Genomic DNA, 19,296 nt, shown 5'->3' with positions numbered 1-19,296 from the left:
ATCCAGTCTCCTACTGCCCCTGACACCATCTAGACCAAGTACATGTCTGCAGCCCGCCCCACCAAGTATGAGGTTGCCTTGCTCACCCCACCCAATCTCACTATACAGAGATATGTCGTTTTGAACCCTGCTACATTACTTCTGCAAGGTCCAAAAGAAGTAGTAGGAAGTAGTGACGAGACTGATAAGTTACATCTCAGTGAGACACCGCACAATTGTGTTGAATTAATGAACTCAGGGCTAGGAGGTCTACAAACATTTCATAAAAAGTTGTCTGCTGGGTGATATACTGTGGACAGCAAGAAATGAATATACCTTTTGTGTCCTGTCTCTGCCATCTATCTTCTCTCGACAGAAGTTCAAAATAAATTTCTTACACTCACATTCAATTAAAACTTATTATGGACCAGCACCATTTTTTTGTGTCAAATATTGGTGCACATGTAGTACTGCCATGAGGTGGCATAAGGAAGAAGTCTGACTATGCTTACTGTGTTTTGAGTGGCAAATGTATTATATATAGCATGTGCTATTTTATTAATTTTGGTGCAAATTAGACCAAATTAACCGACTCTTCCTGTGTAGTGTGGTTCTTATGACGCTATTAATAAATGGGCACCTGTGAGTATCTACAGCCTTAAAGGGGTTTTCCGAGTTTATCATATACAACAAAACAATAAAAGAATAAAAGAGCCTTTAGTCACCAGACAAATCCACTGGCATTCCAATGCAGCCACTCTGGTCCTCCTCGCCACTCTTTGTTGACATGGCTACAGCGATGATTGGACCGCTGAAACCAATGATTAGCTGCAGTGATCACTTAGGTAAACGGGAACGTCATCGCTGCAGACAGACACAAAGACACCACAGACATACATATACACACACACACACACACACACACACACACACCACAGATATACGTACATACACACAACACAGATATACATGCCACAGAATGCCACGAACAAAAAAATTAAATAAAGCATTTGTTGTGAGTGCTGGAAGTAGGTGGTGGGGTATATAAACCACTATGTATAATCACTTTTATGCTTGACCAAGGTGGGTTTGCCTGCCAAAACGTTGCAGCTTTGTATGCACTTTTTGGATGTACCTGTTTGAATAAATCTACACCAACTTTTTTACAATGCTAAAGAGTCTCCGTAGTGCTGTATGCTCCTTGACCATATTGATGCTCATTAGCTATCCTATTGACAGTGTGCACACTGGAGCTCACCTGCTTGCTATTTTTTCTTCTTTTAAATATTAAATAAAACAGCAAGCTTCAGAATATGTACAGTTTGTTTGCCGTTGCTGATGGTGCACTCATTCACCAACAATATATACATTCTTCCCATGCAAGAGGTACAGCACTTAGTTGCAACTATGCACACGAGTAGCAGGCTGGCAAGATAGCTGGCTTGTTGTTCTAGTGTGACTGGCAGAGCAAGAATCAAGGGCAGCCCTCCCTTGATGCAAGGGAAAGTCTGCATTGGACTAGTAGGCCTCAAAATGTTGGCTGCCTCTTCGTGTTTCGGGTCTATCGCCCCTTTTGTAGATAGCAGTGGCTTGCTGATAACTAGGAAGGCCCTATAGTTCTACTGTAAGAGACCCGGCTATTTCTATGTCATTTTCGTGTGGCTGAACACTACAGGATCACTCCATGCTTTTTATACCGAACGTCTCCTTTAAGTTTCTACTCTAACCACCTAGCTAACTTTCTTCACAGTGTGGGCTACCTCTACGACCGCCACTTGCTCTCCGGGACCCGGCTGAAACTCAGGCCCTAACACTGATACAGTCTAGTCCGGTTCTCACCATCCTTCATATGACGCCTCAGTTCCAGCTCTCTCTCAGAATCAGCGCTGCTCTAGTCTGGTCCACCGCAGCAACAGAAATGACCAGAAGCGCATTCTCTCAAAAGCCACCATACTCTCTTGACTTCGGCTCACAGAGGCCGTTCAGGTTACTCCTGCTCTCTCCCAACATGGAACAGTTGGCGAGCTAACCACCCTTTTATACATGAAGTGCTGCCCCCAGGCGTAATGACAAATGCACTCTCATGCGTGCACTATCAGTCTGTTACAGGACTCTAGCAGGCACAGCCAAGATGGCCAATGTTTTATACAGAGCAAGCTTTATTTATAACAATGTCCCAGCAGTTGTTGCACCTGCTGTCTTTATTGTTTGATAGACACCCAATCTTCTCCACATCACTTGTTTCTTCATGTTGCATTTTTCAGCTGATGACTTCACTCTTCAGTGCCACCTACAGTGGAGGAAAACGATAGCACAACTACATCTCCAATATCAGATACATTCAAACAATAGCACTTGAAGGTATAGTACACATTTAGCACAATAAGACAATATGATGGCCCCAATCTCTAGTTAAAATGATTCCCTCATCTTGGGATTTGCCTAAAGGCGCAGAAGCCCTATGTCTATTGTCGGTCTTTAGAGAAGGGCACCTGCTAAGGAGTTCCCCAACCTTTTGTAGGTTCTTAGCTACTTACAAATACAACTTGTGGCTTTTAGCCACACTGATAATTGAAAGCAAAAAAACTATTAAACAAATGACCCTGTGATATGGCTCTTAACCTAGTGTTAACCGCTAGTCTAAGGAATTAAACAATCTGTGTCTACAGCTTAACCTTACAGATGTAAATCCAGTGCCAGTGTTCCATTGCTTTTAGATTTTTCTTTATATAGACCTTTGCTGCTCTTTTTGGCATACTAGAATTGACTGCAGTCTAGGATAGTTCACACGTCCTGGCAATGGTGCTTTTCGCAACAGTTGACTATCTGACCACCGTGGCCAAAATGCAGCAAAACCAACACGTGAACATGAGGTTAACAAATTCACAAATTAGTTCTTCAACAGCAGGTGAGTCTTGTCATCAGACATCCACTCCTCAATATCCTATACACAGAAGAAGCTAAGCTCCGTCTTTGTTCCTGTGTAATTCATAATACCATTAATATCAATTATATCACTTAAGGTTCTGTCAACCATCCTCAAATGTGCCCATCCTAATCTACATAGAAAGATTTCACATGTTCAATAATCATGGGCTTTCTCATAGGTTTACCAAGGTTCAATATTATAGAAGACCAGGTATAATTTGACTTCTCCATTAGAGACAGTTTTAATTCTTACTTTAGGAGTCATTCATGGCTAGGCCAGTGTTAAAGTTCTCCAGCGGGAATTGCCATATATTCTTCCCTACATTTCCTGTCAGTCACTTATTATTCTCTATTTACTTCTCCAGATCACATCTGTTAAACTTCTTCCAAACTTGCCACAATTTACACGTGATATTTTTTCTTTTTTGGTGATTACAGATTAAAAAATAGGAGGTGGGACTATACAATTTATAGAGTATGGGAATTACAAAATATCATGACTAAAGGAATTTAAAGATACCTGTAACTACGGGGGTAGGGAAACGAACAAGTGAGCCCTAATCTACCCGCCACTCTGTCCCTGCCTACTTGCAACGACCCGCCCTAGGCGACGGGGTACAACTGGGCGGCGTTCCCTACGCTCAGTAAGTGCACGAGACAAACATACAAGGGAATACAATGCAAAGGGAAAGGGGCAGTTGCCCACGGAAACACCGTGAGCAACCAGAGTGGTGAATGAGCCAAGTCAAACCAGGAGAGCACGAGGTACCAAACGCAGAGCAGGAGAGTAGTCAGTAAGCCAGGGTCAGTATGGAGCAGGATCAAATAGTTAGGAGCTGTAGCTGGGCTAGGAAACCACACGAAAAGAATCACAAGCAAAGGAGGAACAGGAAAGGCAGGTATAAATAGACAGAGGGCAGGAGCTAGCTCCGTCTGGCCAGGCTGCGATAGGCTCTCCCACTCCTAAGCCTGCCATCCTGAGTGGTGGAAGATGGAGTCAGTCTCAGAGACGTAGATTCAGGTGCAGACTGATTACCTATGGGAGTTAACCCCGAAGCTGTGCCTGGCAGATCCTTTACAATACCATTGCATTACAGTATCTTTTAGAGCAGGTAGCACCTCTAGCCCCGGATTTTTGGCACGGTGCCCTAGATCTCGGGCAATTGCCACATTTAATTGTATCGGCGTCTTTAGGACGCGGATACAATTGAATACTATGGCAGAGCAGGGAACTATCAGTTCCCTGCTCTGCCATTCGCTAGGCTACAGGCCACGGTAGGCCTGCAGCTTGTAAGACGCTGGGGACAGGGTCCGTGTGCAGGCCGGCACGATGAGATTAGTGGATCTCACCCGCCCACAGAAGGGTCTTGTCTTGGCATCTCATAGGCTGCAGGCCATCGCGGAAATGGAGCTAGGTGAGTATAAGTTTATTATTTGTTTTCAGTGCACCATCTACAAGGGGAGCTGTGTGCGGCTATCTACAAAAGGGACTGTATTGCATTATATACAAGGGGGGCTGTGTGTGGCACTATTTACAAGGGGGCTGTGTGTAGCACTATCTACAAGGAGGCAGTGTGTAGCACTATTTGCAGGGGGACTGAGTGTGGCACTATTTGCAGGGGGACTGTGTGTGGCACTATCTACAGGCGGCTGTGTGTGACACTATCGGGGCGAGGCATGTCACTGTCTAATCTTTACTACTGGTGTTTAGCTCAGACCTTCACCTGACGACAGATTCGGTGATTTCTACCTCTGCACTAACTGCTTCTGTCCCTCTTATTTTTTTTTATAATGGATGTTACCAGATTAGCCCGCTGACAATAAGCGTAAAGTTGTGGCCACCATTATACATTATCTAACCCCTTAAGTGTACTGATTTTCGCAGTATAATCCCAAATTTATATCGCCAGATTTTACATCCATAAATGCAAGTACTAATGAAGACAGTCTAGGTTATCCTGTAAACATGGCATGTTATTGGCACATCACAGCTGCAATTTACTGAAATAAAACAATACATATGCTGGCCAAATAGCCGTTTTCTTGAAGAAATTTATGCAGGTCTACCTTAAAACACGCTGCTGTTATCTGTTTCATTGGTTTCCTTAAAATGTACATCTGGTTACATTTAAAGAATGTATAAGACAACGTGATTTATCACAAACTCATGCAAATCACAGATATCTGGGCAAACAAAGATATAGTCCGCTGCATACTACAAATCCACCAGAAGTGTAAGGGTTAAGACAAAAAAATAAAAATAAGCAGCTTATTCTCGCAGGAACAGCAGGGTAATTAATTGTCCTTTGTGCACTCTTGAATAGCGTCTGATAGAGAATGCTGCAAAATATCTGAGCTCACCCCGGTAATTACAGCCTGACGTTTCTAGAAATGCCAATCACAGGGGAAGTCCGTTAATTCCCCTAAAGTGGGGGTGGTAGGGGGTGCCACGCCTGATCTTTTGTCCTATTCCTTTAATCATTTGGCTGCAAAAAAGGTGGAGCAATCACATGATACCTATACAAAGCAATGTACTGCTCTTGCCAAGGTCTATGTAACCCTCTTCTTTTGACATACCAATGAAAATGAGATCTTCTCTACACAAAGGTCCCTGTGTAGAAAAGCATAGATCTTAAAGAGGAACCATGCTTCAGTATAAAGTTTTTGCATAGTGCATCGATTTATAGTACTTGCGTGTCCAGCAAAAGAGATGTAAAAAGTATCAACTGGGCCAAGGATACTTTTTGTAAATTAAAATCAATGCTCAAGCTTTCTCCTATTATCCTCATAGATCTATTTATTGATTGTCACTCATTGTTAATACTAAACAGAAAATAATTGTTTGATCCGTTCCTATCTAATAATAATCCTCCATAAACCTCTTTGGCCCCCAATGCAAAACTTGTGACAGGGCCCCCAAACCTACCATGTGCCATTTATAATACTGATGTTTTCTTATGTGACAAACGGGACTTCGGTCCCCCTCAGGCCCTAGAGCCTGGGTGCGATTGATATCCATACACGCCCTATATCTATGACCCTTATTAAAGAGGCTCTGCCACCAGATTATAAGTACCCTAGCTCCTATATAATCTGATCGGCGCTGTAATGTAGGTGACAGCAGTGGTTTTTATTTTGAGAAACAATCATTTTTGAGCAAGTTATGAGCAATTTTAGATTTATGCTAATTTGTTTCTTAATAGACAACTGGGAGTGTTTTTACTTTTGACCATATGGGCATTGTGAAGAGAAGTGTATGAGGCTGACCAATCAGTGACCAATCAGCGTCATACACTTCTCATTGTTCCAGCCCGGCTTCCTTCACTGCACAATCACACTGTGCTGTGGATCATGCTGGGCTGGAACAATGAGAAGTGTATGACACTTATTGGTCACTGATTGGTCAGCCTCATACACTCCTCTGTACAACACCCAGTTGGTAAAAAGTAAAAACACGCCCAGTTGTCTATTAAGAAACTAATTAGCATAAATCAAAAATTGCTCATAACTTGCTAAAAAATTATTGTTTTTCAAAATAAAAACCACTGTTGTTATCTACATTACAGCGCCAATCAGATTATGTAGGAGATGGGGCACTTATAATCTGGGGACAGAGCTTTGTTAAACCATTCTATCTAAACTTATTTTAAATGTCTCCCTACTCCTCATATTCCAGGTGTAGGCAAATAAATAGATCTGTCTATTAGTAGACTGAACAATAAAGAAAGGAAAGGAAGCTCTTGCAAGTTTCCATAATTCTCATGCATTTCACATGCATCCGTGGCTTAATCTCCCATTGCGGACAAGAATAAAAGTGCCAGTGGTTGAGGCCTTACCTATCTTACGACATAAAACACTACAGTGTGAAAACCCATTAAATATATACTTATTTTGGGCAACTGTTGTAGGAACCCCAGTGTATCACACAAATTACTATTGAGCTATAAAATACCTCTATACAAACAGTAAACTACTGAATGGTACCTGAAGTATGGTTAATAATTGCTTACCTAAGGGCTTATTCACACGAACGTTGGATACGTCCGTGTGACGGCCGTTAAAACAATGGCCGTCAATCGGACGCATATATTTCAATGTGGCCTTTGTTTCAACTGACCGTGTGCAGGTTTCGTTGAAAAATAGAACATCTCATATTTTATTCAGTTTTCACGGATCCCTCCATAGACTCACGTTTATGGGGATCCGTGAAACTGGGTCCCACACGGATGAAACTCGAACTTAAAAAATTGCAGTTTTTCACGTCCGAGTTTCCCCATGTTCGGGTGAATAAGCTCTAACATTGTAGAAAACTATGTAAAGTAAGTATTCACCTACGCCCCCTTCCCCACAAACAGACAGACACAGACATACACACATACACACACACACACACACACACACACGCAAACTCAAACACACACACTTTCTGTCTATATTGTTCACCTCAAGGATTTCAAATATAAATTTTACATGTATAGCCCATAAACTACAGGGGTTGCCCAGTCATAAGAAATTGATGGCCTATCCTCAGGATAGGCCATCACAACACCATCAAGAATCAGCTGTTTTGAAGTACAAGCGTTGCTTCCCTATCATTCCTTATCTGCTAGTACCATGAGTCCCCGACACACTTGTAGTGATGGTTCAAAGAATTACAGCTTTCACCCAGGAGCACCGTGGCCTCTTCAAAACAGTTGATCGGCGGTGGGTGTCGGGAGTCGGACCCCCACCTATCAGGTATTGATGGCCTATCTAAAATCATATATTAGGCAATTGCATTATTGCTAATGAAGTAGCTGGCAAATCAGACCATGGCAGACAACGGTTTGTCTATGGAACACATGTTGCAGATTAGTGTCTAAATTTATTGCATAAACTATTAACCAAACATGGTCAGTTTTGATTTGCTTCTTTTCCATATTAGTGGTGTGTACAAGAAGGGGTTATACGTAAGAATATGGCAATTATGTTTAAGAAAATAATAAAGGTGCAATTCCTAATAAAGGATGCTTTGCTATAAAAGGCTTTCTTCTTTTCCATCTACCACTTAGCTAATTAGCATTTGCATTCTAAAATGAAAATATTGATTTACACAGATATTAAAAAAATAACACATTGATAAAATAATTCTACCATGATGAATGCACTCCAGGCATTATTACTATCATCACAACTTATTTGCTATGTTACAAACCCCCTCATCACACCCACATATTGACCTATTGTGTAGGATATAGTGAGATCCATGAATGTAATTAACGATTCTTTCTCAGGAAATTACATAATTTATAGTGATTATATTTTAACAGAATTTGAAGTGAAAATTGTACATTAAGTGCATATTGCATGTGAACATTTTAACCAATAGATGAAGATAATTTCAACGTTTTTTATGATGAAGAATGAAGTATGTTTCCCTGTGTTCGCCAGTAAAATTGTATTGAAAAGATAAATATGCTACACAAATTAATAGCCGTATTGCCTAAACAATAAACATGATAAGCTTTCAGGACACTAAGCAGGTTTCTAGATAAGGGGTCTATGTATCCAGAAAGTTTTAAATTGTATTTGCTTTTTTAATAAACCCATAAAGATATCATGTTTTACACAAAAAAAAACAAACCTCTTAGATCCTCATGTACAGTTCCTTTGTGGAGCCTTTCCGTTCAAAGCACAGGAATGTATGATCAGACCTCTTCTTCTTCCTAATTCACTAAGAGAAAGTTGTCATCATTGTTTGCTATGTTACAGATACAGTATCTGTGCAGCCCGTTCACAGTCACTATTTTTATAGGCCTGCTCATATTACACTTGCCACTCTTCTTCTCTCCCTTAACCCCAATCATACTACATAGGCAGAGGCTGCTGTAATTACAGTGCAGAGGCTGCTTTAATCACAGTGCAGAGGCTGCTATTTTCACAGTGCAGAAGCTGCTGTAATCACAGTGCAGAAGCTGCTATAATCACAATGCAGAGGCTGCTATAATCACAGTGCAGAGGCTGCTGTAATCACAAGACTTTATTATCTAGCTAGTTTCCTATAGAGATACACAGACAATTTGTAATCAAATCTAAGTTGATCAACTTAGATTTGATCAGTATTACGGTAAGATTGTGTGTCAGAGGGACACAGGAGCCGCTCTCAGCCGCGCCGTCAGTCCAGCTTACTGAGGGATTCGGCTTATATCAGTATTATGCAGCAACTATGTATAGTGTATACTTAGCAGCTACAGCGCAAAAATGAAGTAACATTTTTAATAAAAGATTTCCATAGCCTTTAACCGCTTAATGACCAGGCCAATTTGAGTTTTTTCATCCACGCCATCCAAAGACTCTAGCTTTTTAATCTTTTTGTTGACATAGCCATATGAGTTTAATACTACGCAACAAATGTTACATCAATATATAAGAAAATATCCGTTCACTTGATTAATTGAAATTGTATCACTGCCTATATGAACGATTAAAATTAGATTTTTATTATAGGAAAACCATACTAAAATAGGGCTAGATAGCCAAAGCTACTGATAGAAGCGTAAGCACGGTTGACCACACAGAGGGGGGAGCAATTAGGGGTACTAATGAGGGCAACACACACTGCTGAAACGATGGATCCCCCTAACTGTGTTATATTATAAACACCTGGTCAATCCGTGCCAATAAAACGTGTCCCTACGCGTTTCCGCACCGCTAATAATCAGGGTGCTTCATCAGGGATCACACTGATGTAGATTTAACACATCTATATTATGGCCGGGAGACACCTATTGCGTGTCTCATCACATTTGCCCGGCTCGTGTACGACACTAGTCAGCTGGTCGAAAACTATGGCTATCTAGCCCTATTTTAGTATGGTTTTCCTATAATAAAAATCTAATTTTAATCGTTCATATAGGCAGTGATACAACATAGCCATATGAGGGTCCGTTTTTTGCGGGACAAGTTGTAGTTTTTGGCACCATTTATTGTACCACATAATGTACTGGGAAGCCCCAAAAATTATTTGTGGGTGAAATGGGCAAAAAACAGTGCTTTTTATGGTGTCTATCTGGCAGTAAAAACAACATGTTCACCTTATTCTAAAGGTTGATATGATTACGGCAATACCAAATTTATGTTTTTTTTTATGTTTTACCACTTTTAAAAGAAATAACTATTTGCTAAAATAAATGTTTTGTGTCACCATATTCTGAGAGCCATAGCTTTTTTATTTATTTGTCAATTTAGGATTTAATATGTGATGGCTTATATTTTACAGGGTGAGCTGTAGTTTCTACCGATACCATTTTGGGGTACATGCGACTTTTGATCACTTTTAATTCCATTTTTTTTTAGAGCTAAGGTAACCGAAAAACACCAATTTGCGTGTTTTATATTTTTTGGGTTGGAACATTAAAAAAATACTTTATTTAATTGTCTTTTACATTTTTTTTATTAATCCCCCTAGGGGACTTGAACCGATGATCATTGGATCGCTTGCATGATATACTGCAATACTAATGGCTTCAAAGGAGTGCAAAGATGGCAGACCGAGGGCCTTCTTTAGGGCCCAAGCTGGTATTACAACCGCAGGGGGGGGGGCGGTGGCGTGTCAGAGGGAGTTGTCCCCCTTATTTTAACAATTTAAATGCCAAAGTGATCTTTGATTCCGCCCATTACAGTGAGGTGTCGGCTGTATTACGGGCTGAGTATGAAGCGCACTCAGCCCGTGAGCACGCTCCATTCTTCCCCTAAACAGCTACCACGTACATGCATGTGGTATGTCGTTAAGGGGTTTTAAGGTATTGAAAGTAATAAATAGATTACCTCATTTGGGGAAGACAAAACAGACCATTGACTAGGGGTACTCAACTAGTTTTAGTAGCTCTTTCAACCACAGTCGGTCATTTCTAGTCGTGTGACATGTCAGATTGTCTTGCTGGAAGATTCCATCTGCCCCAGGGAAGACAAACAGCATGTATGGTTGGACGTGAGCATGCATCCAAAGATGGATTCATGCCCAAATCAGTTCAGAGTGTTTTCCACATGGGTGACTGGGCCCAGAGAATGCCATGAAAAATTCCCCAGACCATAGCGCTAAATCCTGCTCCCGTCAGGTCTGACGAGTTCAGTGTCAGCGGGTTCTGTGTGTCTCTGACACGCAGGATCAACCTATAACCTATAATTGTTATGATTAACCTAGATGTGATAGATAACAGGTGGATCAGTACCCGCTGACACTGAACCCGTCAGGTCTGCGGGACTGACGGATTCAGGTCGTAGCGAACGATACAGCTGCTCTGTATAAAGAATACAGAGCACCTGTATCTCAAAAAGTAAAACAAATCTTTAATAAAAACTATATAGAAAGTTGCACTTATCACACTGACTAACCATTTTATTAAAAAAGCTGTACATACCCTTTAATATACCTGTCATGATACAAAGCTATGGTAGCAAAATACTATGATTCACTTTGTCACAACTGGTGCTGAATGTAGACTTACAATTGCCACTCTCATGGAGATGAATATAAAACCTTACACCAATAAAAGTGCTTTCCTATGTTCAGATTTATTTAAGACGTTGAATAATAGCCTCATTCGTAAAAGTAAACTAATGGTAATAATAATGAATGTGATGAAAAAACAGCCCATTCCTGGCCTCCTATGTGGATACTTTATTCTGTATATTAGACATCTATAAAGCAAACTATATTCTAAATATATACAAGGGATATCCATTTGAATGTTTTTTTTTAAGCCATACAAGACTGGTTCTTTTCCCCTAAATGCACACATTTTGCCTTCTACAGTACCTGATTTGTACCTAGCTTAGCTGTCTGGAAATGCAGTAAGTCCAATGGCAGCCAGCCCAATAGGACAGCTGCCACAAGGTGTTTAAGCATTTTGCTGGTATTTCAGCTAATGATAAAATAATAATAAAACTAGTTTTACTTGAGTAGGAAAATTTAATAAACTGAGTTCATGGTGGCTTTACTGTTTTGCTCACTAAAATGGTTTTACACACTACAAGTAGACAGACTGAGCAGAGTAAAACACAAAATACAGATACTTACAGTGAATCTCCAGCCAAAACATTAGCTTATTTTTCCTACAGGTGGATCCGTATACCCCTAAAACCTTATTTATCTGCTAAGTCCATGACACTATTACTGCCTGCATTTAGTTGTGCCAAGAACCACCTAGTCATTTGTACTCTATTGGACACTAATACAGATGAGGAGGTGTTTCGTGACTCAACTAGTTCAGGCCCTAATAGTGTGTTCACACGTTGCGGATTTGTCGCAGATTTTGTTGCAATTTTGACGCAGATCTCACCCTTTTGCATTGCAAAGTGTAAAATTTGCGCTGAAAATCTGCGTGAAATCCGCGACGTGTGAACTCTTAGGCCTCGTTTACACGAGCGTGATATATGTGCGTGCGACACGCGTGCTTTTCACGCGTGTCATACGCACCTATATTAGTCTATGGGGGCATGCAGACAGTCCGTGAGTTTTGCTCAGGGTGAGTCCGCTGAAAAAAACTCACGACATATCCTATCTTTGTGCGCTGTTCGCGCATCACGCACCCATTGAAGTCAATAGGTGCGTGAAAACCACGCATGCCGCACGGAAGCACTTCCGTGCGAACTGCGTGATTCGCGCAACAGCTGTCAAACTCTGAATGTAAACAGAAAAGCACCACGTGCTTTTCTGTTTACAAACATACAAACGGAGTGTCATAATGATGGCGGCAGCGAGAAAATATCGCAGCCGCGCATCATACGCTGATGACACACGAAGCTGTCAAGTGCCATTTGCGCACGCAAAACGCAGCGTTTTTTGCGTGCGCAAAACGCACACGCTTGTGTAAATCAGGCCTTAGGCTCTGTTCAAATCTTCGTCAGGGATTTCTGTTCTCCTGTTAAAGAGGCTCTGTCACCAGATTTTGCAACCCCTATCTGCTATTGCAGCAGATAGGCGCTGCAATGTACATTACAGTAACGTTTTTATTTTTAAAAAACGAGCATTTTTGGCCAAGTTATGACCATTTTTGTAGTTATGCAAATGAGGCTTGCAAAAGTCCAAGTGGGTGTGTTTAAAAGTAAAAGTCCAAGTGGGCGTGTATTAGGTGCGTACATCGGGGCGTTTTTAATACTTTTACTAGCTGGGCGCTCTGATGAGAAGTATCATCCACTTCTCTTCAGAACGCCCAGCTTCTGGCAGTGCAGACACAGCGTGTTCTCGAGAGATCACGCTGTGACGTCACTCACAGGTCCTGCATCGTGTCAGACGAGCGAGGACACCGGCACCAGAGGCTTCAGTTGATTCTGCAGCAGCATCGGCGTTAGCAGGTAAGTCGATGTAGCTACTTACCTGCAAACGCTGATGCTGCTGCAGAATCAACTGTAGCCTCTGGTGCCGGTGTCCTCGCCCGTCTGACACGATGCAGGACCTGTGAGTGATGTCACAGCGTGATCTCTCGAGAACACGCTGTGTCTGCACTGCCAGAAGCTGGGCGTTCTGAAGAGAAGTGGATGATACTTCTCATCAGAGCACCCAGCTAGTAAAAGAAGTAAAAACGCCCGATGTACGCACATAATACATGCCCACTTGGACTTCTACTTTTAAACACACCCACTTGGACTTTTGCAAGCCTCATTTGCATAACTACAAAAATGGTCATAACTTGGCCAAAAATGCTCGTTTTTTAAAAATAAAAACGTTACTGTAATCTACATTGCAGCGCCTATCTGCTGCAATAGCAGATAGGGGTTGCAAAATCTGGTGACAGAGCCTCTTTAAGTAGCCGTCTTTATCTTGACTTTTTCAATTACTTTTCAATGGCTTTTGTTGTGTGATATGCTGCAGCAAGATATCAGAGTCAAGTTAAAGATGGCTACATCTGTACGTCAAAATAGCAGAAACACCAAAAAAGGCGCTGGATCCGTCATGGTTTCTGATGTTTTGCCGGACAAAATAGAGCAGCATCCCTGCAAAATCTGTGACTGAGGCTCCTAACAGAGTTTCCGATGCAGATGTGAGCAGAGCCTCAGTAGACCAGGGGAGAAAAAATTGTAAAAACAATGTACTCTTTAACCCCTTCAGGACCAAGCTCATTTTGGCCTTCAGGACCAGACCCATTTTTTCAAATCTGACATATTTCACTTTATGTGGTAATAACTCCGTAACGCTTTTACCTATCAAAGCGATTCTGAGATTGTTTTCTCGTGACACATTGGAATTTATGATAGTGGAAAAATGTGGTCGATAAATTCAATATTTACCAGTGAAAAACACCAAAATTTGGTGAAAAATTGCAAAAATTAGCATTTTTCTAAATGTAAATGTATCTGCTTGTAAGACAGGCAGTTATACCACACAAAATTGTTGCTAATTAACATCCCCCATATGTCTACTTTAGATTGGCATCGTTTTTTGAACATCCTTTTATTTTTCTAGGACGTTACAAGGCTTAGAACTTTAGCAGCAATTTCTCACATTTTCAAGAAAATTTCAAAAGGCTATTTTTACAGGGGCCAGTTCAGTTGTGAAGCGGCTTTTAGGGCCTTATATGTTAGAAACCGCCAAAAAGTCACCCCATTTTAAAATCTTCACCCCTCAAAGTATTCAAAACAGCATTTAGAAAGTTTCTTAACCCTTTAAACGTTTCACAGGAATTAAAGCAACGTAGAGGTGAAATTTTCAAATTTCATTTTTTTTTGCAGAAATTCATTTTTATTCTATTTTTTTTGTAACACAGAAGTTTTTACCAGAGAAACACAACTCAATATTTATTGCCCAGATTCTCCAGTTTTTAGAAATATCCCACATGTGGCCCTAGTGTGGTAATGGACTGAAGCACCGGCCTCAGAAGCAAAGGAGCACCCAGTGGATTTTGGGCCTCCTTTTTATTAGAAAATATTTTAGGCACCATGTCAGGTTTCAAGGGCTCTTTCGGTGCCAAAACAGTGGAAATCCACCAAAAGTGACCCCATTTGGGAAACTACACCCCTTGAGGAAATTATGTAGGGGTATAGTGAGCATTTTTACCCCGCAGGTTTTTTGCAGAAATTATTGGAAGTAGGCCGTGAAAATAAAAATCGTCATTCTTTCAAAGATTATGTAGGTTTAGCTAATTTTTTCTAATTTCCACGAGGACTAAAGGAGAAAAAGCACCACAACATTTGTAAAGCAATTTCTCCCGAGTAAAACAATACCCCAAATGTGGTTATAAACGGATGTTTGGACACACGGCGGAGCTTAGAAGGGAAAGAGCGCCATTTCGCTTTTGGAGCTCAAATTTAGCAGGAATTGTTTGCGCAGGCCATGTCGCATTTGCAAAGCCCCTGAGGTACCAAAACAGTGAAAACGCCAAAAAAGTGACTCCATTGAGAAAACTACACCCCTTGAGGAATGCATCTAGGGGTGTAGTGAGCATTTTGCCCGCACAGGTGTTTCATAGATTTTATTAGAATTGGGCAGTGAAAATAAAAAAAATCATTTTTCTTCAATAAGACGTAGCTTTAGCTCCAAATTTTTAATTTTCTCAACAAATAAAGGAAAAAAAGAACCCCAACGCTTGTAAAGCAACTTCTCTGGAGTACGGCAATACCCCACACGTGGTCGTAAAATGCTGTTTGGGCACACGGCAGGGCTCAGAAGGGAAGGAGCGCCATTTGCTTTTGGTGTACAGATTTTGCTGCATTTGGTTTCTGGTCGCTATGTTGCATTTGCAAAGTCCCTGTGGGACCAAAACAGTGGATCCCCCCCAGAAGTGACCCCATTTTGGAAACAACACCCTCAAGGTATTCACCTAGGGGTGTAGTGAGCATGTTAACCCCACAGGTGTTTTGCAGAAATTCGTGTGCACACGATGTGGGAGAATGAAAATGGGAATTTTTCCTTAGATACGCCAATATGTGGTGCCCGGCTTGTGCCACCATAACAAGACAGCTCTCAATTATTATGCGGTGTTTCCCTGTTTTAGAATCACCCTACATGTGGCCCTAATCTTTTGCCTGGACATTCGACAGGGCTCAGGAGTGAAAGAGTACCATGTAAAATTGAGGCCTAATTTGGCGACTTATAAAGTATTGGTTCACAATTGCAGAGGCTTTGATGTGAAATAATAAAAGAAACCCCTGAGAAGTGACCCCATTTTGGAAACTGCACCCCTCAAGGCATTTATTAAGAGGTGTAGTGAGCATTTTCACCCCACAGGTCTTTTCCATAAATGATTGCGCTGCGGAAGGTACAAATTAAAATGTTCCCTAGATATGCCAATTCAGTGTCAAATATGTCATGCCCAGCTTGTGCCACTTTTTTTTTTATATACACCGTTCACCGTACGTTATAAACTACATGTTACCTTTATTCTGCGGATCAGTACGATTCCGGCGATACCAAATTTATAGAACTTTTTTATAACTTTTTGCACAATAAAATTACTTTTGGAAAGAGAATGTATTTCTTCTGTCGCAATGTTGCGAGAGCCATAACTTTTAAATTTTTTCATCGATGGAGCTGTATGAGGGTTTGTTTTTTGCGAGACGAGGTATAGATTTTATCGGTACCATTTTTGGATACATGTGACTTATTGATCACTTTTTATTTCAATTTTTGGAAGACAGTGACCAAAAAAACAGTAATTATGGCAGTGTTTTTGAGTTGTTTTTTTACGGCGTTCACTGCGCTGGATAAATAACATAATATTTTTATAGTTCAGGTCGTTACGGTCGCTGCGATACCAAATATGTATGGCTTTATTATTTTTTTCAATAATAAATGACTTGATAAGGGAAAAAGGGCGATTGTGTTTTGTGTTATTATTTGAAACTTTTATTGTATGTTTTCCAACTTTTATTTTTACTTTTTTTACACTTTTTTTTACACTTTTCTTTAGTCCCACTAGGGGACTTGAATGTCCAACTGTTTGTTTGATGTTCTAATACATTGCACTACCTATGTAGTGCAATGTATTGGAACTGTCAGTTGTTCACTGACAGCAAGCCGATCAGGCTCCGCCTCCGGGCGGGGCCTAATCAGCTTACGTAATGGCAGACAGGAGTCCATTGTTAGGGCTCCTGTTGCCATGGTAGCAGTCGCCAGCCTTGCCATCGCATGGCAAGGCTGCTGATTTTCTACAAACCTCTAGGATGCAGCGATCACAATGGATCGCTGCATCGAAGGGGTTAATGCCAGGAATCGGAGCTAGCTCCGGTTCCTGGCGATAGATCGGGGTGTCCGCTGTTACATACAGCGGACACCCACTGCTGATGACGCCGGCTCAGCTTTTGAGCCGGAAGCTGAGCCGGCGCTATCTTGCCGATGTTACCGGAAGCCTCCTGGGCCCCGCCGACGACGGGGCATAGGAGGATTCCGTTACAGGCTGATCGGGAGGTAAGCATTAGCCCTCCGATCGCCTTTGCAGCCACCGGCAACCCAGCGATCACGTTGCATGGGTGCCGGTGGCTATAAGCTCCTCACATGCTGCGATCTCTATTGAACGCAGCATGTGAGGGGTTAATCGGTCGGATCGGAGGCTAGCTCCGGTCCTGGCCGATACCTTAGGGTGCCAGCTGTAACATACAGCTGTCACCCGGCGGTGATGTCGCTGGCTCAGCTCCTGAGCCAGCTTCATCTCCATGACGTACATTTACGTGAAAAGGCGGTAAGCCACCGATTTTAATGACGTATATATACGTGATCCGGCGGGAAGGGGTTAATAGAAGTCATGGTTGTATACTGTACAATTTATCTGGTTACTATTTCGGCAGCAGCTTTAGTTGGACAAGTACCATGACATTCTATATACACGCCTCGGATAGATGACATCAAACAGTGTGGGGAATGTATTGCATGGCAAATTCATGTTATATTCTCATTGGCATTACATTTACATAGTAATTGCAGTGCGCCTAAATTTGCAAGAATTTATCTAGGAATGCTCTTTCCAGTGCTGAGGTACCAATAAGGCTGTGACTACATGGTGACAGAAAATTGAGGTAAACAGATGTAAACAGTTTGTCAAATTTCCAACATGATTTTTGACAACTTTTTTTTATAACATTACAAAACACAATTTAGCATTTTTATCCCCTCCTCCACCAATGAGCAGGCAACCAAATGAAAACAAAGAGACAAAAAAACTAAAAAGTAAAACAAAATGCATTAAAGTGAATGTACACTTGACCACTCCTCGCGGATAGATCAAATCAAATTTTGAGTCTTTTTTTTCCTCCTTAAAACACAAATATTTTTCAGACCATCAGTGTGTGGGGTGACATCTAAAACTGCAATAATGCTATTCTTGCCAATATTAATATTTTAAAATGTGTGGTCTTTGTGTGTTTTTAAACCCCTCAGAATTTTTTTGACTCCTAATATGCTGAGTATAGGATTCAGAGGCACCTCGAGATTAAAAGTAGCCCAAATCTCTGCAACAACCTGCCAGTAGTGATATAACTTGGGACAACGACAATATAGATTCGTATTTAGATGTACAGTATTTCCCAAAGCATCTTATAAAGCTGCCCTCAGTAAATATGCCACATAATTTTACCATAATTTGAAATCTACTTACAATGATTTTTTACCCCATGTAGATTCAGTCCAACTGTGAACACAAAACAACCCCCAAAGAACTCCAAAACAGTGACAGCCTCATGACTTCTTAACAGCCACAGGACAACCATAGCAGCAGGAGCGTAACTAGGAAAGACTGGACCCCATAGCAAACTTTTGACTGGCGCTCACCCCCTCCCCTGAGTGCCACACAACCCCCCTTGTAGATAGCGCCTCCCTGTAGATTCCGCCACACAGTGCCCCACTGTAGATAGCAACATACGGCCCCCCTGTAGATAGCGCCATACAGCCCCCTCCCTGTATATAGTGCCGTAGAGCCCCCTGTATATAGCACCATACAACCCCCCCTGTATATAGCCCAATACAGCCCCCTGTATATAGCACCATACAGCCCCCCTGTATATAGCACCACAAAGCCCCCCTGTATATAGTGCCATACAGCCCCCTGTTTGTAGCACCATACAGCCCCCTGTGTATAGCACTATACAGCCCCCTGTATATAGCACCATACAGTCCCCCTGTATATAGCACCTTACAGCCCCCTCCCAGTATGTAGCGCCATACAGCCCCGCTGTAGATGGAGTTATACATGTGTTTTGTAGGAACAACCCCTTTAATGGCAGAGCGGGGAGATACCTCCCTGCTCTGCCGTAGTGTTCAGTGGCGTCGCGCTGTAGCAGCCATAGCGGCTGCTAGCGGAGCCTCCGGCCCTGGCTCCGCTATGGCTGCTACAGAGGTAGTTACACCACTGCATAACAGTGACAACAAGAGAAACTCCAAATAAGGTGCCTGTCTGAAGAAACTGCTTTTTTTTTGCAAGT

Source organism: Rhinoderma darwinii, chromosome 8 (assembly GCF_050947455.1).
Source record: "Rhinoderma darwinii isolate aRhiDar2 chromosome 8, aRhiDar2.hap1, whole genome shotgun sequence".
NCBI lineage: Eukaryota > Metazoa > Chordata > Amphibia > Anura > Rhinodermatidae > Rhinoderma > Rhinoderma darwinii.
This window is presented reverse-complemented; position numbering follows the sequence as displayed.